General features: G+C 33.0%; 1 long non-coding RNA gene across 1 annotated transcript; it reads left to right on the plus strand.

Annotated features, from left to right (window-relative positions):
* The first annotated feature begins 24,138 nt into the window (after positions 1–24,138).
* On the plus strand, positions 24,139–24,779 carry LOC135139011 (uncharacterized). The gene is made up of 3 exons (XR_010282102.1): positions 24,139–24,351; positions 24,410–24,662; positions 24,711–24,779. It is a non-coding gene; the product is annotated as an uncharacterized LOC135139011 (long non-coding RNA).
* The last annotated feature ends 1,523 nt before the right edge of the window (positions 24,780–26,302 follow it).

Consider the following 26,302-nt stretch of genomic DNA (forward strand, 5'->3'; position numbering starts at 1 on the left):
GACGAAATGCGCTCGACTTTACATATAAAAGTGTTTATTGCCGTGAATTTATACCATAGAATACGGTCCACCGTTATAAAAGTCCCGAATGAAAATTTTATTGAATAAATAATGGAAAGCGCAAATATTTATATTTCAAATATATGGTAAATTATTCGGATTTTTGCCTCGTTTTAAACAAAGGGGGATTCGATTTTATCGTAAGGAGGAACCGCTGCGCGAGCTACCGGTTTTTCGAATTTATGGACGACAAGGTTTTTTATTCGTAGGTAATAAGGCGTAAATTGAAAATCAACAGGTGATAAATAAATGAAATAAACGGTTATAAACGTATGCGGCGAAATTTATTTTTATTGGAAAGAACAGTTAAGGTTGCTGCTTCGACGCGCGTTGATAAACTGCACAATAAGGAAATAAATTTGCCAAAATGGTAAAATAATAAAAATAACGGTGTTATTGCCAGTAAAGATGTCCTTAATATTAGAAAATAAATAAATAAATAAATAAATAAAAACTGTTTATTGCGATTAAATTTTAGCGCCTTTTTAAAAAATGTTTTTACATGTTTTTCTGAAAGAAGTTTTAAAACTAGCACATTTTACAAAACCGTCACACTACTACGTACAAGGTTTCGAGTTAACAGAAAACAATTTTCTCAACTTCAAAATTTCTGGAAAATGAAATTAATTTTTGGTGTCACCATAAAATCGGTCTAAATTTATTTAGACAGAACTCTCCCCGTTCCTGAAGTACAGTCGACCAAATACAGCTTTTTCGAAAAAGCATAAAATTTAATTTTGCGAATTTTTTTTTTCATTACAACCCTTACAAAATAAATAAAGACATAAGGGGACTGAAAAAGTTTTTCCATAATGAAATTTTGAATCAACATTTTAGCGAAGGAACGTAAGTATATGAATAGGTGCAGTGTAATACTAATAATAACTAGAGTTAGGCACAGCCGCAGTCTCAACCATGTCTCAACCTCAGTGGCGTTTGATGCAAATCAAGGTTTATCTAATCAAGATCATCACGAAGGTAGTGATGTTGAATAGTCATTTTTAATTTTTGAAGCATTTTAACCTCTAGGAGAACTCGTATAATTGAGGAAAACCGAGAAAAAATAGTCATTGTTATTAAGAATTCCAGAAATTGTAGGCCACGACTGCAATAGCGCTGGCGATCGGACGGCAATGAGCATCAAGTCTGTTAATAACAATGCTGAGTCAACCGTTTTTGATTTGATCAATACAAAAAATTGGAAATGCCGGGGATTGAACGCGCTTCCACTAAGCCACCGATAATAAAACAGCTTAACTATTAGAAAAACTAAATAACAAAAATTAAACTAATAATTAAAAAGATCAAAGTGCATTCATAAATCACCAGTAAAGGAATATGTTATTTTATAAACTTTAAATAACATTCAACAAGCACAATTTTGAGAAACTTAAAGCTAGCACTAGTACTGCATTTCCAACATGAGGTAATCCGTTATAGATAGAATCAATAAAATGAATTGCTTTATTCATTAATTTTTTGAGTCGCCCTGTATAGACAATTTTAATAAATATCCATGGATTGATAAACGACAAATGCAGACTCTAATATAATATTTTGCATATTTTAGATAAGATTTATCCAGTAAAATGTTGTGATCATCAAGTTTTTGGGAGAGACAAAGGGATAAATTCTGATCATAACGATAATTTTAAATCATCAGCAAGATTTTAGAGCATTCGGTTTTACAAGTTAAATGTAAAATTTTGTTAATTTTTTTAAACCTCGACCTAAAAACTCAAGATAGATATATGTCAAATGTACAAAAGTATGTCATTTCATAAAATTTAACTAGCACCTGCCATGTAAAATTTTGAGATGACATCATCAAATTGTTGGTGGGGATGATGAGACAAATTTTGGTCAGCGTTTTACTAGCTACACGAGATTCCTAAAGTGTATATCAAATTTCAGAATAATCGATCTGGTAATTTCGGAGATTATTTGCCTAATAAAGCCACCAACAGGCCACAGGTGTTAGACGGACGACAAACAGACGACACACATGGAAACGGAGTACTTATTTTTTTTTAGGGGTCATCAAGGGTCGGGAAAACATGAAAATGGCCATTCACCTGATGGGTCCTATTACATACTTCCCTAGCTTACGACCGGAAACTAAAATGTGTAATTTTTACTTCTCATTGGTCAGCTAAGGAATTTTTGCCATCCGCCGAATGACTACTTTCATGTTTTCTCGATATTTTGCGGACTCTATACATCGTCTGTCATCTCTCTGTCGTCTGTTGTCTGACGCCACCTACAAATTTTGCATAATAAATGTTAGGAGTATTTAAATTAAATTAAGAACATACTCCGATACTTTATAAATCCGTTTCGATTTTTTACACTCGTCATCCAGATTTTTGGAACATTTTACAATTTAACTTTTAAACTGCAAAACCAAGTGCTCTTGAGGTTATCGGAAATATGGTAAATCGTTAATAAAAATATATTCTTTTATCTTAAAAATTTATGGCGTTATCGCAAAATTTTGCCAAATAAATCCTATCTTTAGAATTTTTCAACGGCAAGGATATTGAGATAGAAGGAATCCATTTTCACACTCAAAAACTAGTTCCCAAACAGAAAAATGTTACTCTACAAAATAGTATATTATATACCAAGAGACTAAAGTGCGATGTAATCCCTCAAGTGGTTATTACCCTCGCTAACGCTCGTGCACTAAACACCACTTTCGGGATTACATCCTGCATTTTAGTCTCTTGGTATATAATATACTATTTTGTAGAGTAGTTCGGTGTATTTTTTTGTTTATAAATGAAGTATGTATTGAAAATATTCAGAAATGGAATTTTCTAGTCCATAAATTTTTAAACATTTTTTTGTTAAATACATACATATATCGGTAGTTACTAATTTATTATAGTAAAAGGTCCAACACAAAGTTGAAATATTTAAGAATACTAAAATTTATGGCATTTCTTAGAACTCCTAATATTGCATTTGTTAGGTCTCCCGTTGAAGTTGTAAATATCGTATAAGTAGTTTACCTACAAGAAGATAAAATTTTCTAAAATTCTACAAAATTATTTAAGCAGAGCGAATTCGCCACATACTTAGGTATATATTGTGCGTGATTGTGCTGCAAAAAAGAGAAAAGTTCGGTACAGATGTCATCATATAAAACCGTTTTAAAATTTTTGACATAATAAAAAAATATTTAAAAACTTAAATATTAATGTTCTCTATACTCTATAGTTCCTTAAATTTCAAAGAAGTACCTTATTGTTTTATACGGTAAAGAGTTCTGGTTAGTTGAAATCATGATCCTTTGTAGTTTAGAAGACTAACTTATCCAATAAATAAAAGATAAAATAAATACAATTCTTGATCTATTACGGTTTAGTATAGTTGCATTACCTAGATAAAAAAAAGTTCATAATTGTTGTAAATAATAACAGATTTTAATCAATTCGTTCCTCAGAGAAAGAGAGAAATATTAAGAACTGGAATCTTGGAACATAAGAATTTTTTTCGTTTAATACAGGTACTTAACACTAGAACCACCACAGCGGTCAAATTGACGGTTTCTATATTTCAATGATGCGTAGTTTGTATAAATTGTGCTAACAATAGCTGAAATAATAGTTATTATGGTTTTCCTTTTGTTTAAAAGTTTGTCTTTTTTACAGGAAAACATTTTTGAATGAGTTATTATATCTAAAATTGACTTTAAACATTACTTTTGCTTGAGAATTCGTTGTGGTCAAATTGACCATTTCAGTGCTTCTAAGTAGGTAAAAATGCTGGTAGTTTTAGCAGTTTTGGGTATATCGAGTTTGTAAGATATTATAATACGTTTTTCCGGTGCTCTTGAGGCTCACAACCTTTTTAGCACAGCATAAGAATTAAAAAGATGTTTGTCTCTTTGCTAGTCAGATTACTCGTGGATCGTTATTGAGATTTAAAATTAGGTTAATATATTTCCAAATACAGTTAGCTAAAAAATGTTGTCTTAAGTCTCTTAATTACAATTAGGTATTTATTAAAATGTTAATAAAAACAGAACCTTTAACAATGTACGAGTACAATTTTTAAAATGCCAATCGGAAAAGTTTAGTTTTACACTTGGAAGTGGATTGAAAAGTGTTTTCTTCTAGAAATTTTTCTTTTTTTTTTTAGCTTACATGTAAATTATTCAATCACTTGTATAATATAAGCACAAATTTTATATCAATTAAATTAACGAAAAATGTAAAAAGTAAAAAACAATTGGTTGAAAGCTTCTTTGAAAAACTACAAAATTTGATTTTGCGAAAACCCCTATAAGTTTTAACAGAAATATGCATATAATGTTAAAGTAAAGCGTGCAACGCGTCTATTTCAAGTGAGTTTTTCCATTACAATATTTTGTGATGACGTCATCAAGTTTTTTGCAATGACACGTATATCAATTTGGATAGATATATGCAGTGTAAGATTAATAATAACGGTAGGGGAGACCAGGGTAATTAGAGATATGAAAAAAAGTTAAAAAAAAACGAACGTATTGTTGCAATCATATATTATATTAATTTGAGCTTTAAAAAGATTTTGCTGTTTGAAAGTTATTGTAAAATGTTGTTATGGAATTTTCATTTTTTTCCAAAAAGCTGCTTGTCTAGCATAAAAATTCAGCACAGGTTCATAAACCACAAGTGCAGGAGTATGTTATTTTATAAAATTTATTTATTTATTATATTACTGTAATTGTTTTACCATCTATATGATATTTATAATATACATAGAAAACTTGACAACCATCGGTCGGGTAGTTTCGAAGATTAACTCTATATTAAAAATTGACACAGACGACAAATGGAAGACGTCGTACACAAAGGGTCATAAAACGTCGAGAAAACATTAGAGTGGCTAACCCGAACGCCCCATTAGGATTCTTACTTCCTTACGATCGGAAAATAAAAACTGATCTATCAAAACTTAGTATAGGTACATAGATTTATTTTAAGATATCCACATTTTTCATCTATTTAAAAATTGTTCCTCCATTATTTTAGAGTTAAAGCTGCAGTTTTAAGTGAATAAATAAATTACAAAATTTAATATATTTATGTATTAAGAAAACTCCTTTTTATTATTCTTTTTTTTAGGAATTTAATCTTTATGATTAATTACAATCACGCAAATGAATAAACCGCTCACATTCCTATAGGCGAGTTTTGCGTAAAATCTCCACCTTCGCAAAAATGTCAATATCCTTAGCAAACTTACACCGACAATAGCCAATAAAACCGTTGACATATTACCTGAAGAACGCTAAAACCTATTAAATTTCGATGTTTACTCATAAAACCAGCTATTAAATCAGTGCGAAGGTCGCATCTGAAGTTTTTTCCTCGTCTTCAGTCCTCATCCTCCAGAATAAATGTGGCAAATTAATGTGGAGATCACTGTACGACGTATTGTCTAAGCCTTTCTGTAACGAGTAAATCAAGAAATGACATTGAGGACATAAGTCCGGGATTAGATAGACAAGCGAGGATCTCGACTAGCTCTCAGTTTATGACATAATGTGTCTATGTTGTGTACCAGTTGATAATTTAGGTCATTTTGTCGACATCAAAGAAAGCTGTAAAATACGCCCCTGTACCACTTTAGAAAATTTCCAATCAAGACAAAGCCTAATAAAAGGTCGTCTGCATCCTATAATAATCTGATTTTATTGATCAATAATTGGCTGATAATGATCTTTACGACGCCGTCAGGTTTTATAACTACAAATTCAACGGTCATAAAAATCGGCGCCTATTTTTATGCATTCTACCCTTTTCGATGTTTATTGGTTTCGAGAATTGCGGGCGCGACACGAACGTAAAGCCTTTTATCACTCAATTTTCTTATTAAATCAGACAAAATAATACAGAAACCTATGTGTTTCCAATGAAAATTTTAGTACCATAAAGAAATAATCACTTGTTTGTTTTTTTGGGGTTACTCGATGAATTAAAAGCTACCTCTGTTTGTAAGAAAGTAAGAAATAAGATCACCTGAATGAGAGAGTAATTATGATAAAATCATTAGTAATTAATTTTATGATTTGAGCGTTTTAAAATACCTACACTCTAGGATAATAAAATTTTATTTTAAGTGAACAAATCACCGCACGGAAATAAACATTAAAGAGTGTTTAATGCTTGTCTGTAGTGTTTTACTTTGGATTCATTTTAGTTCCAGAATTTGGAAGTAACATAGTAATTATTAATTAAACTAATAAATGTATTTATTTTCTGGAAGACGTAATTACTTTTTTTTTAAGCAAAATTAATCTGTTTATTTTCCACGAAAAATTGCTGACGTCATCTCAAAATTTTGCCGAATAAATCCTATCGAAAATGTACAAAATATGAGGAGTATACAGGGTGACTGCGAAATAAGTGCAAATATTTTAACCACGGCATCCCCCACCCTAGTAGAGCCGAAATATAGAAAAAAGAAATTAAAAATCGAATGGGGCAAAACCCCCATGAACCACCCTCGATACGAAGGCACTGAGCCACCTTGTAAACAGAGTTGGAAAAACGTTCGAATAAAAACGACCTAAACACTTTCAGTTTCAATTAAAAGTAAAACCGACTTTTTGCTGCTTATCATTCGTTCATTCATTTACTCATTCATCGTTAAAGGTCAGTGTGAAAGTTTTTTGGTAATTTTGATTCTGACGGATGTTTGGTCCTTGTCACAACGATTTTACGTTGTTTATTGGAACAGAAATAAGAGCAACTTAGAATGCTACTACCTTTTTACAAGAAATGTTGAAAATGTTGTCCTTGACTAGCAATACAGGCGTCAGAGCGTCGCAAGAGGTTTGTTGATAGGTAAAAAAACACCGGAGTAGCGGGTGTCACTTTCACTTGTTGAAGCTCTTCGCTAATTTCTGGACACTGTTGATTTCCACAAACGAACTGTTTCATCCAACTGATACACATTTATCGAAAACCGTCTCTTGAAATCGTACTTGTTGACGACTACGTGGAGTTCCATCGGACAAAAAGTGAGTTACACAACGTGAACAATCAGTGGACTCCAAACCGTGCACTTTGTCAACATGGTATGGATGTGGCCGTATTCTTTTAATGTAGGATGCACTACAAGCTGTGAAAATCCAACTTCTTCTTTCTGTCCTATCACGGCCACGATCGTGAGTTTGAGGTTGAAGGTACCATGATCTCGGAGATGCTGTACCACTGATGCACCCATTACCATATCGACACAATCTGCATGGGAAAACTGCACCATAAACCGATTTCACCGACCGCTCGATGCTAACTGGCCCTTTTCGTGTTTTTCACGTAGCGATTAAAAAAGTGCCTGATAAAGTAACTTTTTTGGTTCTTTAACCGACTCGCTCTGTTCCATTCATTGTAGTAATTAACATTGAATTTCAAATAATTTTTTCTAGACACTGCTACTACTTAGGACCGTGAATTTTACCCAGTGACATAATCATATTGTGAGCTATTCCCCATTTTTTTTTTGCATGTATTTCGCAGTCACCTTGTATATATATATAACGTGAATTTTATCAATGCTTTCATATTTTTTTAAATTACTTACACAGGGTGATTAAAAAAAATTAGTGAATGAGTCAATTTATTTTATACATATATTGAATCAGAAATTGCAAAATGTATGTATATTTATCCACCGCCCATTTATTCTTTTGCGCTGTGAATAGTATTATCTAGGTTGATGATCATAAATTTTTTATTCATCAAATTAACATAAACACTGGAAGTTAAGCCTGTTACTTATTGCTGAGAGGAGATTTTTTTTTTAATTGGTTATCTGCTGTAAATATATGTGCGGCGTCCCCTTGGAATTTGCACAGCAATATTTTAACAAACTACCACCACTGAAACAAAATCAAAAACGTCGCAATACAGACGCAGTAAAGACCCAAATAAAATATAAACAATAAAAGCAGATTTAACATATTTATAACATAATATACTGTTGAATGCTCACAAAACAGAAAAGGCAATAAGTAAAAACAGAATATGAACAATAAACACAAAAAATTAAAACATAGATGACGAGAACGAAGATGTAAATAGAAAAATCGCAAATCCTGCTCCTGTGCAATTTTTCCGACATTTTTGGCATATGTAGCTGAAAAATCTTTTTCTTGACGAGCAACTAATTTAAATATTCATGACCCCTAGAGTACGAAACAATAGGTCTCCCGTTTCTGTCTGTCTGTCTGCCGTTTGCCTGCTGCCGTCTGTGTCAATTTTTTAGCCACATAATCCCTGAAACTATAGCACCGATTGTTGCCAAATTCTGTATGTGTGTTAAGAATATCGTATAGAAGTAAAACGCTAACTAAAATTTGTAAAACATATACTTAAACATATAAACGTTCAGTTAATTATAAAAATAATCATCAAAATCACTACGGTATTCACAGATATCATCTAAACTAATTGTAAGTTTTTCAGTTCTTACGTGGTTGAGCATGTAACTTTTTATGTTTTATATTTGAGGCTATGTTTTCAGTTGAGCTACCACCAGTTTAAATATTTTAAAAATATTTAATCAAACAAATTCATATCGAGTGTTATCCTATGGAAAAGAAAAATGGTCTAAAATTATTTATTAGACTTCCTTGGAACGGAAGTCAAATATCCAAGCAAATTCGATGTGTTAGAAAAACAAGCAGAATTCAAATTCAAGGAGGTGCAGTTAAATCCACATTGGCCAGTGGAAGCTATGCGCAAACCCAAACATCTGCTACATGATATTCGTGCAAATATTGGGCTACAATTTTTTTAAGTAATTGTGACACAAATCAGGGTGGATTCATATCTTACGGACAAATTTTTTGACAGGTTGAACTGTTAGATTGGGGCAATCTTTTTACTATCTGTACGATAATCGTAAGAGACACTTAAAACATGCAAAGTAATTGATTCAGTAGTTTTGAAAATGATTTATCTAATAAATTTCCGACAGACAGAGAAAACTTGCGTTTTCATGTTCTACAACCTGTAGAATGCTAAGAACGGAAAATATCGCTATTACAACAATTGCTCACTTTATCGTTCTAGCAATAAAAGTCATTCCTCCTGAAAGATAGTCTGCTTAAAGTTAGAGCAAAAATAAGTGTTGGCGGATTTACTTTCACTTTTATAAGACTAGTGCTTTAATAATAGTTAGACGGCTTTTTCAGTAATATATTTGTACTATTTCATCAGTGAATCACAATAACTTAAATCGGGATTGGAATTTCTCCTTCCACCTGCGATCTGTTGCAAAAACATTGCACAGTCCGGTCCTGGCAACGAAGGCGCGATTGGTAGCACAGCACCGTCGATTGTTCGGCATTGCTCTGTAATCTCCTTCGTTCTAATGGCATCATTACAGTACCTGACCAACGTTGGTGGCCCGTCTTTCCTCACACACCCCTCGATATAGCAATCTCCATCGATCTGCCATACCTCCGTACACATCATAACCCAAAGACACACGACGTCCAAATTAATTACGAATTTTCTGCATGTAATTAGTCCCTAATTAATTTATTAATTATGTGGCGCATAGCCGTCGAATGCATCAGACAAGGACGGACATACTTTGATAAATATAAATCTATCAACGGGGAGCGGTTGATACAAGATTGGGTTATTTTGATTGATTGTAATTAGTTATAGGAAGTTTGTTTCTGATTCATGTCTAAAATCTACATGTTTTGCGGCCATATCTAAGAATGTCTTGGTGTGAGACGCTGGCGGCGTCTTTGTCGACAGCGGGAGCACTAACCGGTGGGAAAGAGATGGTCTGAGTTGGCCGGAGGGAAGTTGAGAGAGATACATTTTGTTGGTAAGTTTTGTTTTGCCTTAATACTTCCCAAGTTTAGTCATGCAGTGAATAACAAATTTGCGATTATGGAAAATATATTTTCTTACATCATTTCCGAGCTTATTGGGTGGAGGCGTTAATTACTTATTAAGATTTCCGCTTAAATGAAAACACCTGAGTTTTAAACGCAAGACTATTTTTACACGTTTTTGTTATGCAACCACAGTGTGCTTGAAAAAATTTTGTATATCCTGACCACCTAAAGTAACTCAAGCTACTTCCATCTGCATGGTTTACGTTTTCCGAACTAAGACATATTTTGTTACCGGAAAACATGTTTTTTTGCTGGTAAGTATTTTAGGGTTCCACAATAAATCTCAAAAATACGCAAATATACAGTTATATAGAGAACGGTCTGATTTGCCGCAGATTGACAAAACTCATTTAGGCAATATTTTCAAAGCGTTTCTTCAACGAGTACAAGAACATACCAAAAGGTTATTTAGATAGAACTTCGAAAAATTATAAAATTTCATTTTCCAAAATTTATTTATTTAATGATAACATATATATTTGACCATGGTTATGACTATTTTTTAGTAGTAAATGATTAGTTCATATTTTGCACGTTTTTGTTTAACATAACTGTACATATTTCACTAAAATGTCAAAGGTATCGACGTTGAAATTCTAGGTATTCAAAATATTTGTAGAAATGACGTTAACTATAGGGCAAACAATTTTAATTTCGAATATAAATAATGCTTGTCAAAAAAAAGTAAAAAAGTCTTTTATCTTTTCAAACAATTAAAATTATATGGTGTCATCAAAACTAGGGAAATTAAGGTTAGTATTTTGGTGAGTTGACACGAAACAGGACCTGTACCTTTTTTAGGCTAATTTAATCAAACCATCGATTTTTTTAAGAAATTATTAATTTTTATAAACTACATAGCTTTCCAGGTTTAAGTAAATTCCTATTTTTATTTTATCATATTTTAAAATATAAATTTAAAAAATAAGGCTATTTAAAATTTACTAAAAACTACTCAATAAAGTGGTTAAAACTTCAAAGATTTTAGTCAGATTAAGTTCCTAAATTTTGTTGATAACGTTATGCATATTTGCTACACAATGCCGCTCAGTCCGGCCCTGCCCACTAAAGGCCAGCTCGTGATCGCAACCAAAGGTGAATCCAATTCAATACAGTTTCACCGAATGTCACGTTTAATTAAATTTCTTTATTTACCAACGGTGCAATCTTCGACGTCTTCAAAATGAGTCATTTAGATTATTACAAAAACATTAATAATCCCCAGTCACATTCCTCTCCATTTTTGTTTCTTGAGATAACACACCACGGGTATAAATTTATAGAGCCTCTAATTTCACATCCCATACATCTGGGTGGTGGTATCCCGTAAAATGCAAGTCGATGGTTGTAGTAATAAATAAATAAATCCGATACGACTCCCTGAACATAAAGAAAACTTCGGTCCATAATTCACCCAAGATCACGTGGATTTGCTTGGGTGCGAGCCGGGTTCACGCGCTGCGGAAATACGTAAACTACCGGCTTCCCATTTTCATTTAGCAGCAATAATATTGGGAGTCTAGAAAATCGGAAGGAATCCTGAAGATACGTAAATGTTATCGCTACAATTTTCGGTTGACACAGAGTTGTATATATGTATTTATAATCTACAAAAATTAGGCTAAAGCAATTTTTCTGTTTTTTTTTTTATTTTTCCTTTTTTTTTCTATAAATAATAATTGATAAATTATGACACTGCTTAAATTATATGCATATTTTTTTCAGTGTAAGAAAGTGTTTTGTGTGTCTTGTCTTATTACCTTTGTCAAAACTGCATTAAAATTTTCTCACATGCGTTAAATTACCGTAAAACTAATAAACCCTTTATTTTACGTATCTGCACCTCCAGAGACGCGGTGCTAAATGCACCATAACATTCCGTTGTCACTGTTCGATTTCCTTGTCTTTCACACTAATTTGTTGAGTGTTGCTGCGACCCGAAGAACAAGGATGGTAGCTGATCGATAGCAATACCATCAGAGATGCAGCACCACGATAGCACCATACCTGGTCTCCTATGGGGTGCAAAACTCGTATTATCTCACCTATAATTCAGAAATTTGATATGGTGCACTCTGCTTGGAAGGGGATTTCGTGGGTGTCCAAATTTGATTAAGTAGCATTGGGTGACAGGTTTGGTGTATGGTAATATGATGGCTTACTGGAATTGGTATTTTTTTTTTGTATAATTTATAAATGTGTAATATATTATACATCTGGAAATTCGTTCAAATATTTAAATGAGGCTCGATTTTATTACTTTGTGCGACTGGAAGGGATTTTTGATTTTTAATTTCTCCACATAGAAAAATAAATTTATTCCTATATAAATAATTAAAGCTTATAAATACACATTTCTTGGTGTGTCTGTGATTAGTCTTTGTGTGTCACCTGAATCCTAAGTTTAAACAATATGATTAATAATTATCGTTGTATTATTGAATACTAAACAAATAGCGACGGCTTTGTGATTATTTTGACAAAAATTGATCGAAGAATTCTTTCCACAAAACTATAAGATTTGATTTTGCGAATTTTATTTTTTATGAGAATCCTTATTATAGTATCCTCACTTGACTTGTACCTAAGAAAACTTTACAGCTTCATCAACGGACAACAGAGGACAATTAATGTTCTCTACTCCTCTACCACTCTATTACACTTTTTAGACGAGGGAAGTTCTGACGAAATAATCTTCGACCAATTGTTAGGTTTGAGGAAAGTTTTTTGTTCATCGGGCGACTTGTCAGTTTCATGTTTTCTGGACGATTCATGACCCCTAGAGTGCGAAAAAAGTGATTTTCCTCTTCCGTCTGTCTGTCTGTTTGTTTGAATGTCTGTATGTCGGTCTATCTGCCTGACGGGCGTCTGTGTCGTTTTTTATTAGTCACGTAATCTTCGAAACTACTGGACCGATTGTTGCCAAATTATGTATGTCTATTTGGAGTATCATTAACACAAACCAAAATTTTTAAATGTTATATAACAATATAATTCAATGCTTGTTGTGTACGAATCCGCTTTGAGGTTTTTCCTAAACGTCCAAATTTTCGCCAAAAATTAACACAGTATATTAGCATTTTACCACTTACTGAGGATATAACCGTTCGTAGCGCAGCGGCTAAGGGATTAGCATGTGGATCGGTGTTCGATGCCAAACTTGCCCACTTGGTTTTTTTACTCCCCGAGCGTAAGCTAAGGAAGTACTATAATCGAGTCTATCGGGCGACTGATTACTTTCACATTTTCTTGATGTGTCGTGCCCTTAGTCTACAAAAACATCCGATTTCAGTCTGTCTGTCTGCCGTCTCTGCCAGTTTTGTTAGACAGGTAATTTTTGAAACTACAGAGAGAATTTGGCCAATCGTCCCAACCACCAATGGGATGAAGTCATCTCCAAAATTTACAATAGTAAATTTGTTTTTAGTTTCATAAAAAAGATACTTCAGCACTTGTGGTGAATCAATCCGGTTGAGTTTTTAACGAAGATATCCTGATTTTTGGGAAAAAATAAAATTGTATAACAACATTTTGCAATTTAATTTTGAATCTGCAAAACCGAATGCTTCGTAATATTGCGGACGTCTTGAAGTTATTCTAAGAATGGTAAATTTTTAATCAAAATATATGTGTTTATCCCCTCCAAAATATTGATGATGTAGGTAATTTCAAAATTTTGCCGAATAAATACTATCGAAAATGTGCAAAATATGATGAGTCTGTACTGGTGAATTATCATGGCTTCATCTTTTTTTTTATAATTCCGCATACAAGGTGTTTAAAAAACATTAATCAATGACTCATTGTATTTTCTTGATTAAATCAGGAAGGGCTCAATTTTTACGAAAATTTGAGAATACAATACTGTTGTTATGAGTATATATTACACTGCACCTATCCAAAACTGATACACGTGTCCTTGCAAAAATGTCGATGACGTCATCACAAAATTTTGTAAAGGAAAAACTCATTTGAAACTTACGCGTAGCATGCTTTTTACATTTACTTTAACACTGTATACATATCTTTATTTTAACGTATAGGATTTCTCTTAAAAAAAATGAAATTCGTAAAATCAAGTTTATAATACATATTTCGAAAAAGTTGAGAATGTTGTATCGTATTTTTATTACACCAATAATAATCTGTTAAACTGTTGGACAGACTACTGTAAAATTCTAGGGATGTGCGCTAACCAAAATTTGTTTGTTCATTCCTACCAAAAATTTGTTGGTACCATCTTAAAATTTTGCAAGTAAAATAGTCAAAATCATGTTCTTCTATACTTGTGGTGTACTAGTGGGTGTTTATTTTTGAATGTATACCGTTGTTTTTGAAAAAAAATCCAAATTATAATAGAAAATTTTACAATTTATCTTAAAAACGGCGAAAGACAAAGGTTTGAAATTTTACACACATTTTAAGATTACGACGGACTTTTAAATTCGCCGTTCAAAATTCGTTTTTTTATCTGATGACCTAAATTTCACTTGAAGTTTATATTTGTGGTTTAGTAGTGTATTCATGTCTTTATTATTAACTATGACTTATATGGTAATTAATATATAAAAATTGTTGACGACATTAATATCGTTATATAAGTAATAAAAGCGAGTTATCATTAGTATTGTGGTTAGGGTTTCCGTTTTCACGGCGGAGAATGGGGTTTAGTTCCTCTCCAGGCGTTTTTTTTTATTAAATCTTAATAAGTACTGTACTGTTTTTGGAAAAAAAAATTTTACAACAAAATTTAAAATTTATCTCAGAAACTAGACAACTGATAGTTCTGAAATTTTTTTGCAAAGTAATTGTCGGTTGAAATGAAAAAATGGTTGTGTTTGTGTTCTGTTTAGTTTGTTAAGCTACTTTAATACCACATGAGGCAACATGTGTTACTGATTAAGTCAAAAAGTGCTTGTCTAATTTTCTGCAAATTTTAATGTTATTTTAAAAAGATACAATATTACGTGTTCCTTTATCCGCAATTTAATTGTCAAAAAAAAGTCGTTTTCGGCTTACAAAATTTATCCACAATGTAGTAATCTACCCATTTAAGTTTCCACAAAAATTATAAAATCAAGTTTTAAAAATTACTATAATTACCTGACTTCATAGGAGCGAGATGTTCCGTGTAAATAACTTTAGACTGTTTATTTATTTCGATTTCCAACTTGTCAGAACTCAAATTTTTGAAATTTTGCGACATAAAGTGACATTCAAGTTCATATTCTCCTTCTATGTAATTCCTTCTATTTATTGACAGTCTTTCATTTTCATTACAAATATAAACATGTTTGATTGACACTTCTATAGCCATACCCTTTAGCATAGCAGTACTAGAACTATGTAATGTAAGCACACTCCTATTAATAATAATTTTATAACTTAAAAATTAAAGATCCTAAGCTTACATCCTCAAATTCCAAACATGACTGTATTTTTTGTACCCTGCAATGAATTTATTATAGGCATCTATAAGGGTAATAGTTGTTTATTCAATAAGAAGCTAAAAAGAAAATTTACCCACGAATGAAAAGTTTACCTAACGAGCGAGTATAGCAAGCGAATTAGGTAAATTTCATGAGTGGCTAAATTTTCGTTTACCTTCGAACGAAACACAAAATTTTATTTCATAATTTTCTTATTTTTTTAAATATTTAAAAATAATAAAATTCCGCAACCTTTCAATGCAGTATTTGGCTGTGGATTTTGCATAGCAAAAGTTTATTATTTAGCACGTCAAACTTTTTATGAAAACGCGGCTTCATTTACAATGGATAAGTTAATTGTACCACAAGAAGTAGCATTGGAAGCTTCAAAAACAACGTCCAGTTTATTTCCCAATTAATTTGAAATTTAATGAATCAGCGAATATTAGAGTAAATATTTCCATTTCTGCTTTCACTTCGGTTTTCATGGTTAGAAGAAATGACTGAACTATGGGTAAAAATGCAAAAATTGCCGGCAAAAGAGAAAAGTAAGTATAAATATAAAATAAACATACAAACTTGTTGTTTTCAAAGAATAAATGAAAGAAAATTTGTTATTCTCTTCTTTTATTTTTGTTGTTTTGTTTAATACTAGGGCCTACATTCCAACATTCTCGTATAACTTGCTAGTTTTGACAAAAACATTAACTAAATAATCTGATTTATATCGAAATGATAGGTTCTAAATTATGGGCCTATATACTATATACAAGTATAATGACTTTTTTTCAGAATTTTATTACTGCTTGTTTTAAATTTGACTAATTAATACTAAAACTGTACATAAAATCTTATAAATTAAAAAAAACTCGTCAAATTTTATACAAAAACCTCACCGCAGTTTAGAAAATTTCAAATAAATATCTACCAAACGTCCATTTCACTCTCGACCGCTTCAACTCTAATTAAGCCCTTCCCAACTCTTCCTCCCCTGTAAAAATGTTTACGTTGTTCGGCAAGGTGTGCACAGATTGTATAAACGTTAGTTTGTTTCATGTGCATCATCTTCAATACGTAATCAAAGGAATTTAGTAAATTCAGGCAGAGAGATGAAGCGGACCAGTAAATGAATACGCCCCGGGCCGGCAACGAACGCAGCAGTCCAACCTTTGACCCTCCTGTCAAATTTCCTGGCCTTTGCTGGACCAGTGTTTCCTTTGTAGTCCAATTCACTTCACCCCGTCGGCAGATTAGCGCCTTCTGATTGTATGTAATTATTGCTGATGTTGAAACCGCCCCTTGAATCCACTTTTCAACAGAGAACAACAATCCCAATGCATGAAAATCGTGGGATAAACTAAACACCAAGAAACAGAGAGGTTAATAAACATGAGGTGAGGTTCTTTGTCCGATCTTTAGACGCAAATGGGCTCCCGAAATCATGCAAAGTAACAGAGAGAATTTGTGTTTGTTGCCTCTGATACATATCTGAAGACATGGATGGTGTGTTCGGTCTGATAACTTTTGTAACTGTTGTAAAGTGCTATCTGCTATCAGTCGCAAAAGAGAGCTATGTTTTCCTACAGCATACATTTGAAGCTGCTGACTTCAGAAATGAATTTATTTTAAATTTTGCTATGTTCTTTACATCCTGCAAACCAGAAAAAAATAATAAAGTAGACAAAGTAAAGTGGTGGGTGGTTATTTTAGACCATTAATTATCATACTCGAGGCAGTTTAAATTAATTAAATCAGAGTTTCTGATATATATGTGAGTGTCATAACTAATTTAATATAATGACAGTAGAAAACCAAATTCAATTTTATAATGACAGTCAACTTTAATTTCCCGTTTTTCTGTTACACGTTTCATTTACTTGTAAGACGTTTTTTGTGTTTTCCAGTTTTTGCCATTATTTTGTTATTTGAAATATTTTTTAGTATCAAAAGCTCTGGTCGGCAACAAAAACGTTCATCCCATTAGTTGTTTTTGCTTGTATTAATTTTTTAATAATTTTGCTTTGAATTTGATCCGTTTACGAGGCATCCGTTGTTTCATTTCAAATATGAGATGTTACACCGACACAAGAGGCGATTGAATTTTCCGTACATAAGCCGTAATAAGGTCATTTGAGCGAATGGTTGATTTCATGTTTTCATATCGGTCCTCTTTCCGTATGTCTGTCGTCTGTTAGTGTTCTTATTATACAAATACTCTCCGAAACTAGTGAAATGATGATCCTCTCAAAATTTCTATAAGCAAATCTCACTTTAAATTATATTGTGACACGGTGTTTTATCTGAATGAATAAATGAATTAAGCAGGTTATCCTATAAAAAAATAAAATTTATGGAATGCAATTTTACAACTGTCTTAAAACCAACATAACGAATTTTTTTAAACTTTAACAAAGCACTAACGTTTAGTAGATGACTATAGGAGGCAGATTAAAATGTACTTTTCATTTCCTTTGGAAAGTTGAAAGTCATTTCAAAAATCTATTAAATAAATATTTGTTAAAAATATATTTCTTATTCCTTCAATATCACTAATCATAAAATCTCATTAAGAACATTTTACTTACAACATCTAGGCAAAGAGAGTATTGTCAATCGATCAGCTCTAGAAGAAAATTAACTGACACTACTTTAGCCAATAATACTGTTGCGAAGTAAACCCATGCCCCGCTCCGATACGACGCCTATGGATTTTCAAGTTTGCACGGTGATGGCCTGGAAGCGGTTCGCGGAAGTCTGTAGATGTCTCCAGAACTACCTCGAAGGCGGCGATTGCGAACTCTCTGGAAGAACGCATGACGCTTTAAATAGGGGCTAGCATCGGGAAGTCAATGAGATAATTGGAGTCTAATCAAATCCATTCCATTCGAGTTAAGCTGAATCGGAATTATTCTGTACATAATCGCTGTATAGTTAGTCGTGTAAATTAGTATTGCTGAGAAATAAATTGATGCGTTTTACTCAGGCCATTTATTTTTATTTCCCGAGCGTAAGTTAAGGAAGTATAATAATCAGTCCAGCGGGCGACTAGCTGCTTTCACGTTTTCTTGACGTTTCTTAACCTCGAGATTACGAAAAAATGCTACGAAAACGCTAACCAAAACTTGGCTAATCATCCCCACTATCAATGGGAAGACGTCGTCTCCAAACTTTACAATAGCAATTTTTTTTTAAATTTTATAAAATATGTTGCACTTGCGGTGTATAAATCCGTGTCGAGTTTTCACCCTAGACATCCAAAATGTTATAACAATATTTTACAAATTAACTTTGAAACCGCAAAACTGAATGCTCTTGCGAAGGTTTTAAGGTAATTATGATAAATAGTTATTCAAAATTTATACGTTTATCGCCTCCGAAAAAACTAATGACGTGATCTGAAGATTTTACCTAGTAAATCCTCTTTGAAATATGGAAAATATTATTACTCTTCTCGTCTTCTCTATACTTGCGTTTATCAATGCACTGATAGTTTTTAGAATTACATGTATAGGGTGGCCCAAAAACATAATGAATAAGCCCATTTATTTTAATTATTAAATTAAGAACGGCTTACTCCATTTTCCTGAAAATTTGGGAGTACAGTACCTTATTTTCCAAATTGACATGCATCTCTTGCAAAAACGTTAATGACATCATCACAAAATTTTGTAATGGAAAAAATCATTTAAAACAAACGCGTACCACACTTTTTACCCTTACTTTTACATTACGCATATATGTATCTTTATTTTAATTTATAATGATTGTCATTGAAAAAGATAAAATTCCGGAGCAAGGAAAGTGCTGTCAAAGTAAACAACGACAAATTTTTTAGAATTACTTATACAGGCGATTAAAAAAACATTAATGAATAATAAAATAATATTTTGCATATTTATAGATATTCGACAGAATCTTAACATTATCATAATCAATTTTTGGTAGGAAGTAAGCGGAGAAATTTTGATTAACGATTTATCACGCTTACGTTAACCTTAAAATGTACGCAAGATTTCGTAACTATTGGTTTTGCAGTTTCAAATTTAAATTGCAACATATTGCTTTATGATTTTGATATTTTTCCAAAACCATGGACGTTTAGGGTGAAAACTCAACAATGATTCATAAAACGTAAGCGCAGGAGTAGCTTATTATTATATGCAATATAAATAAAATTTACTGTTATAAATTTTGGAGATGACGTCATCCCGTTGTTGGTAGAAATGATTTGCCAAAATTTGGTAGCGTTTTACCCTCTACACGATGTTCCTAACACACTTGTAAAATTTTTCAACAAACGGTCTGGTAGTTCCGGAGATAATCGGTCTAATAAAAATCGACACAGATATACAGACGTTAGGCAAACGAAAGACATACGATAGACAGACGATAGAAAAGACGACAGACAGATTGAAACATGAGACCTACGTTTTCCTATCTTGGAGTGATGAAGCGTCGCGAAAAGATAAAAGTAGCCAGTCGTCCGATGGATTCTTTTTTAGCTTACACTAAGAAAGTAAAAATAATCACGTTTGAATATTATGAAAATGTACACGTTGATGTTTGATACTTTAGTTACTTCGCAGGCAAGATAAGTTCTACATTAAAATTCAAATAATTTTTGCGGGACTTTCAGAGCGGATGGATTTTTCATTATCGAAATTAATAAATACGTTAAATTAAACTGCACAGTAACATCCTTAATAAAAACCAAACATTAAAATAATACAATTTGGAAAATGTGATAATTATTTGGCCTATAGGAAATGTTGCCTTTATCTATCATTTAGTTTTTTACTACCAATGCGTTGATAGAAAAATTAAATAAAATTTAATAACAATTTTAAAAATAACACATTTATATGAGATGAAAGACTTTTTACTAAAAAAAACTAAAAAGGTTAAAACGTTTTTTTACCTTTTACTACAAATAAAGAAAGACATGTGTCACATTAGTGAATGCAGAGAGAACTGTTTTTTTTAAACATTAAATTTGACCTCTCGTACTATTTGAAAAAAATTGGGAAATTACTGGACAAAATTTATTGTTCTAGTAAAACTTCAGGATCACTGTGTTGAGGTGGTGAAGGTAAAACACTAACCAAAATTTGTCACCTCAAAATTTTACTAAATAAGTTCTATTTAAAATGTATAATATAAAATGCTCCTGCACCTCTGGTTCATTAATCGATCCTCATTTTTAAACTTACCGACTCAGAGGGTCAATGACCAATCGATGAAAATTTCAAGTTAAAAAATCAAAAAAGAACCAAGTTTTTATTAATAATGAGTTTAACTACCTCTAAGACGTATGCACTCATTGACTTGGTTTGGCATGGATCTGATAAGATGATGAATATCCGACTGAGGCACGGCATCCTATAGGAGCTGTACCTCATGTAAAGCTTCTAGGGTTTGTGGAGGATGCATTAACTTTGTGAGATTTCTACCCATTACATCCCATACATGTTCAATGGATGAAAGGTCTGGTGAACGGGCCATGGCACAAGTTGACTCCAGCAACTTCAAATCGATTTAAACTAAAACCTGGAACATGAGGACGGGCGTTATGCTGTTGAAAAAGGGGTTTGGGAAGCATCTGAAGATATGGCAAAAGATGGGGTTCTACAGTCTCGTGGATGCAGCGATGAGCATTCATGTTGCTCCTCTGCATTATTGCCCCAATTTCACGAAACGATTTTCCATCTTCTCGCAAGCCCACAATTCTTCCTCAATCAAACTCGCTAAGCTGACTGAAATTACGACGTCTACATAGAGGAGGCATCTCAAAGTAATACAGAACACCATACACCAAATTCGATGACAGTGACTATAATAGCCATACACGAGATGATATTTTCTTCCATAATTTGAACAAAAAAGATTGCGGTACAGAAAAACTGCCCTTCCGATACGACCCAAATTATCATCATTTCTTACACTACTAGTATCTAACTTATAATATACGAAGTTTAGTCAAAAAATTACAACTCGTTCTTGGTGTTCGGTTTTCCATGTCGGTTAGTATAAATCATAGAACATGGAAATATAATTTTTTCGTTTTGTCTGTCGTTTAGAAATTTATTAAACAAGTAATTTTCCAAATGACCCAGTAGATTACTTTGTATTTTCAAAGTATTTTAAGATTATCTTGTAGATGGTAAAACATAAATCTGCCTAATCATTTTTATAAATTTGGTTGACACACAAGCACTGATTGAGAAATTGCACCGCATTAAATAAAATGTCTTTTTCTGGTTTTGAAAATATTGATTTACAAATATATATTATTAAATACATTTATTATCCTGTTTCTGCTTAACACTTTTCTTCTCATTGTTCCAAAAAAATATTTGTGAGTTAAATTATCAATGATCTCAAAGATTCTTTTGTCCTAAAATTCTGGTAGATCAGCAATCATGAGTAACATTCTACAGATTAAAAACTTAAACGCCAAAAAGTTGATCATGTGTTGTAAATGCTAAACCTACTTGGCTGATATTACGTGTCAGTAACTTTACAAATGACAATTTACAATTTTATTCGCAGTGGTTTATAAAAGAGTCGCAATGGAGACTTTACACAAGAAACCCCTGAATCGGTGGAAATTCTAATGTAGCAAGCTTGAACACGAGTCGTGAGTTCTGTTTTATGCGAACAATAAACACTTTGTTGTAATTATAAATGTTTGCCACCAAATGTACATTGCCATTTCGACAAATATTTTATATTCATCTGATATTTTTCTAGTGGTAACTGAAAAATCTTAGTACTGATGTAATATTGACACTGAAATTTTTTACTTTAATGTATATATTTTTCTTATACCTGAAAATGTATATTGCGTGGTTGTGAACTTCCTTTTCCCGTAAAAAACAAAAATTAGTCAACACCATTATTTAAAAGTGTAATTTATCGCCACACCGCCGCTTCTGTCACTGCCAATTGGGCAATTTCTCCGTATCGGAATTTCCTCTCCGTATGCGCCCCCTTTGCGGAAATTGAGTCCTACTTGTATATAAATGACGTGATAAATTCGTTTTTTGCGTCGCGGGGGCGTCGAGCATAATGGCAGCCAATACCGGCGATAAATCAGCACAATCCTATAAGGCCATGTGTCTCTATCAAAACTCGCGCTATCGGAGGTTGTCAGATAACAGATCTTCGATTAGAGTTGGCTCTGCATGGGCTCGCTGCGGGGAACAGCTGACGATCGGTCATGGCCCACTCGAACATCGCCGCCTTATTGACTCATACGTCATTGTCGAGCGCGGCCTCCGCCGATTTATTAGGTGTTTTTGCCTTGCCCTGCCCGAAAGACGAAAATCTGTCCGAGTTCCTTATTTATGAAACGGAGTAATCGGGGAAACGTCGATGAGAGAGGGTTTTATCAGGAAATCTGAACACCTGTAAGGTAGCGCGCTTCGGACCTTGATTTACGTCGAGTAGGGAAAAATGTGTCACCTTTCTCGGAAGGTATTCACTTTACATTTTACGGGAATCCATAGAGAATATTGATGAGGCCGAAAAGATCTTAATGGCGATGCACTGGCGATGAGGAATGTCACTGGAGCAACACGATGAATTTTGAAATGGTTTTGACCATTTTTGTGGCTTGTATGGGCATTTGTCATTGCTCTATGTGTGTCAAAGGTTCCGCGTTTTCTTGCTTTGTTGCGCGCACTCGGCAGGATTTAACTTCCTTACTCTTTACCGTTTTTACTTTCCTTGCTATGACTTTTACTAACTACTGATGGGATCATTTTAAGGAGTGTCTTATTTCATAATTTCAATACCGGTCAATGAAATAGTTTCCTGATGGCTATGATCTTTAAAAAGTAGAGTGAAGAGGGCATGAGAGGTTGATAGGTAGCCTCGAGCATCTATAAACTCAGTTTACGTGTTCATCGCCTCTGACCCTTCGCTCCTTGTTTTTTTTTCTGCAAAAGATATCACGATGAAATAGAAATATTTAATGCTACCGAGTTTTTGTACTTCTACTATTTATATCATAATTCGCTTAACATTACTATTATTATCAAGATTAAAACAAATATCAACAAACTTGTGATTATAGTTCTAACAACATTTGTAAATATGCAGACCAACTGTTCAAATTTAGAGTAATTTTGTCGAATTTTTAATTACATTATTTTAATTTTATATTTCTTCGACGTCTTCCAGCTTGTAGACTACGAAAGTGTGGATTTTTTGTTTCTGTCTGTATATCATCTTGGTTTTATCTTCGAAACTACAGGATCCATTATTATTATTGTAAATTTTTAAATGTATTTTGGGACACTTGTCTGTTCATCAAGTCAAAAATTGAATGACCTTGTCCCAAAATTTTGCTTTTTACTTTTCGTGGGTAAGTATTGTAGTAGGATTCCACCTGACGAATGGACACTTTAATGTTTTCTCGATATTTCATGATTTCTAGAGGATGAAAAAGTAGGTCTGTCGTCTGTGTAGATTTTTATTAGACTTGTTATAAAATTTCGTATGAAGGAATATTGTACAGGGTCATTATAAAATATTGTAGTCAACTCACCTATGAAAAACAAATGAAATTTTTCTCGTGCCGCTAATCACCAAAATGATTTGAACTGTTTTGAAATGTCACGAACGTCCAAACAAATCTGTCAGATGTGTCAAAAATTGAAATGCCCGGTTCGCGGTTTAATTTCATTTTAAATAGACACTAAAGCCGTGATAGACACAAAAAGACGCCAGGCCAGAGCATTAAGGGTTGCAGTGTTATCGGGCATTTGTGAACGCCACTGCAATACATTTCAGTTTCAAAAATTGTAAATTGTCAGAAAAACGTTTAAGGGCTTTGTCATGAATTACACCTTGGAAAGTCGATTGGAGTTGAACAGAATAAATCATCTGGTCTGTTTTGCAAAGAAGCAATAATTTTTCAAATAATGAAATCCAAAAAGTGAGGTTAAGTTTGTCGAAACCAATGAACACGGTAATTATTTAAAAAATTACATTTTTATAGGTACCCTGAAGGTAAAAATTGTGAAAAATCACGTAATGGACAATGGCAGAGCAAGTCTTATCACAGTTAACGAACACTATGAGTACCTAATGAGTTTTTGCAGTAAATAATTTTGCCAAAGTTGTGATCCCGCGAAAGTTCTGTTTGTAAATTGTAAGGAATCGTCAAAATATTGGTGCAGACATGGTTTGTGACCGGTGCTTTTCTCTTGAAAAAACACAACTGAAATCCTTGATCTTCATCCCTACAATAGGTGAAAACTGCTATGTGCAAACATTACCTTCAGCTTTGCAGTTTCTAGATATCTGAAACATGCCAGATCTGCATAACAGGAATGTCAAAGAGGTTTTACCCAAAACACGCCCACATGGCCATCCTAATATCAAGATTTTTCAAAATTTCTATAAGAAAAAAGATGAAAAAACCAATAAAATTTCAGGAGCATAGTGTCAAGAGTTCTGTAGCTGATTATGAGATCTCTTGAAACAACAGAATGTTTAATAAAGATTTTTAACTTTCCTAATAGTAAAATTACAATTATTACTAAACAGTAAGTTGAAGTAAGTTTTAAATTAAGAGAATGCAACTAACACCGAAAGAAAAATGAAAGTTACTGAAAATAAAAAACTTTATTGCAGTACCTACATACACTTTCTACATCTAATTTTGTTTATTGATCACATTCATTTACTTGAAAAAGTATCAGGCCTATGAATCGTCTGGAAACAGCTAACCACACACCAACCTTCATTGCGTGTGATGGTGTTTCTTCAAAAGCGTGAGTATTTTCTATACACCAAATTCTGAAGTTCTGTCAGTTGACATAATAGCCTAACAGATGAAACCAGGCTTCCATATCAGCTTGAAACCAACTACACTACCCAACGCGGCAAGGAAAATCAGCTGGTTGCAGCTCCTGAACCAACAAAATCTTTTATGGATGCATATGTAACTTCTCTTTTACGATTTTCTGACATGGGCTGTATGGTACTCCGGACAGTAAAGATTTTTGACAAAGCTTTATTCGGACTTTGTTCCATTCTCATCCTTAAATCTTCAACAACGTCTTTACTAACTTGAGGTCTCCCCGTCGGTTTTCACTTAGAAATGCTACCAATGTCGTTAAATCTGGCCATAATTCGCCATATAGCGTCTTCAAAGATTCTTCATCAATGACAACAGAACATTTCACTAGATACTCGTTTTTAGACGCCTCCACAGAGTACACTCCATCCCCATCCTCATTTAACACCCCATTACGGTAATAGGCATGATGATTGCGCCAAAGAACTAAAAAAATCATTTGTAACACTGACCATAGTTATTCCTCTCTGTTCATTACCTGAGATTATTCCACAATGATCTGTAGTTTTGATAAAAACTGTTTTTTGAGACACTTATTAAAGTTCTAACAAAGGGGAAGACAGCAAAAATGAAAACAAGACAAGTCAATTAACGCACAAAGTGAGGGAAAACGTACCAGTACAAACGAAAAAATTATTGACATCTGACAGAATTTGATGAAGCGTTGAAACAGTGCAGCCGCTAATGTCAACTAATGTGGCGCTAAAAATAAAAATTCCAATATTAGTGTAATCCTTTCCACAAAACTGAAAAAGGCGGCACAAAATGTCACCAAAATCATGGCCTTCTTCGACTACAATATTTTATAATGACCCTGTATATATGGTACTACAATGATAACTAAAATTTGTCTAATCATCCCCACCAACAATGTGATGACGTCACCTTGAAATTTTGCAGTGTACTTTTTTTATTTTATAAAATAATCTATTCCAATTATTTATTGTTTATAAATCTGTGTAGACTTTTCACTCTAAATCTCTAAATTTTTGAAAAAGAAATCAAAATTGTGCAATACGTTTTACAAGT

This window comes from Zophobas morio, unplaced genomic scaffold, assembly GCF_036711695.1.
Source record: "Zophobas morio isolate AGI-343-1 ecotype UQ-CSIRO unplaced genomic scaffold, CSIRO_AGI_Zmor_V1 ptg000030l, whole genome shotgun sequence".
In the NCBI taxonomy this organism is placed as follows: domain Eukaryota; kingdom Metazoa; phylum Arthropoda; class Insecta; order Coleoptera; family Tenebrionidae; genus Zophobas; species Zophobas morio.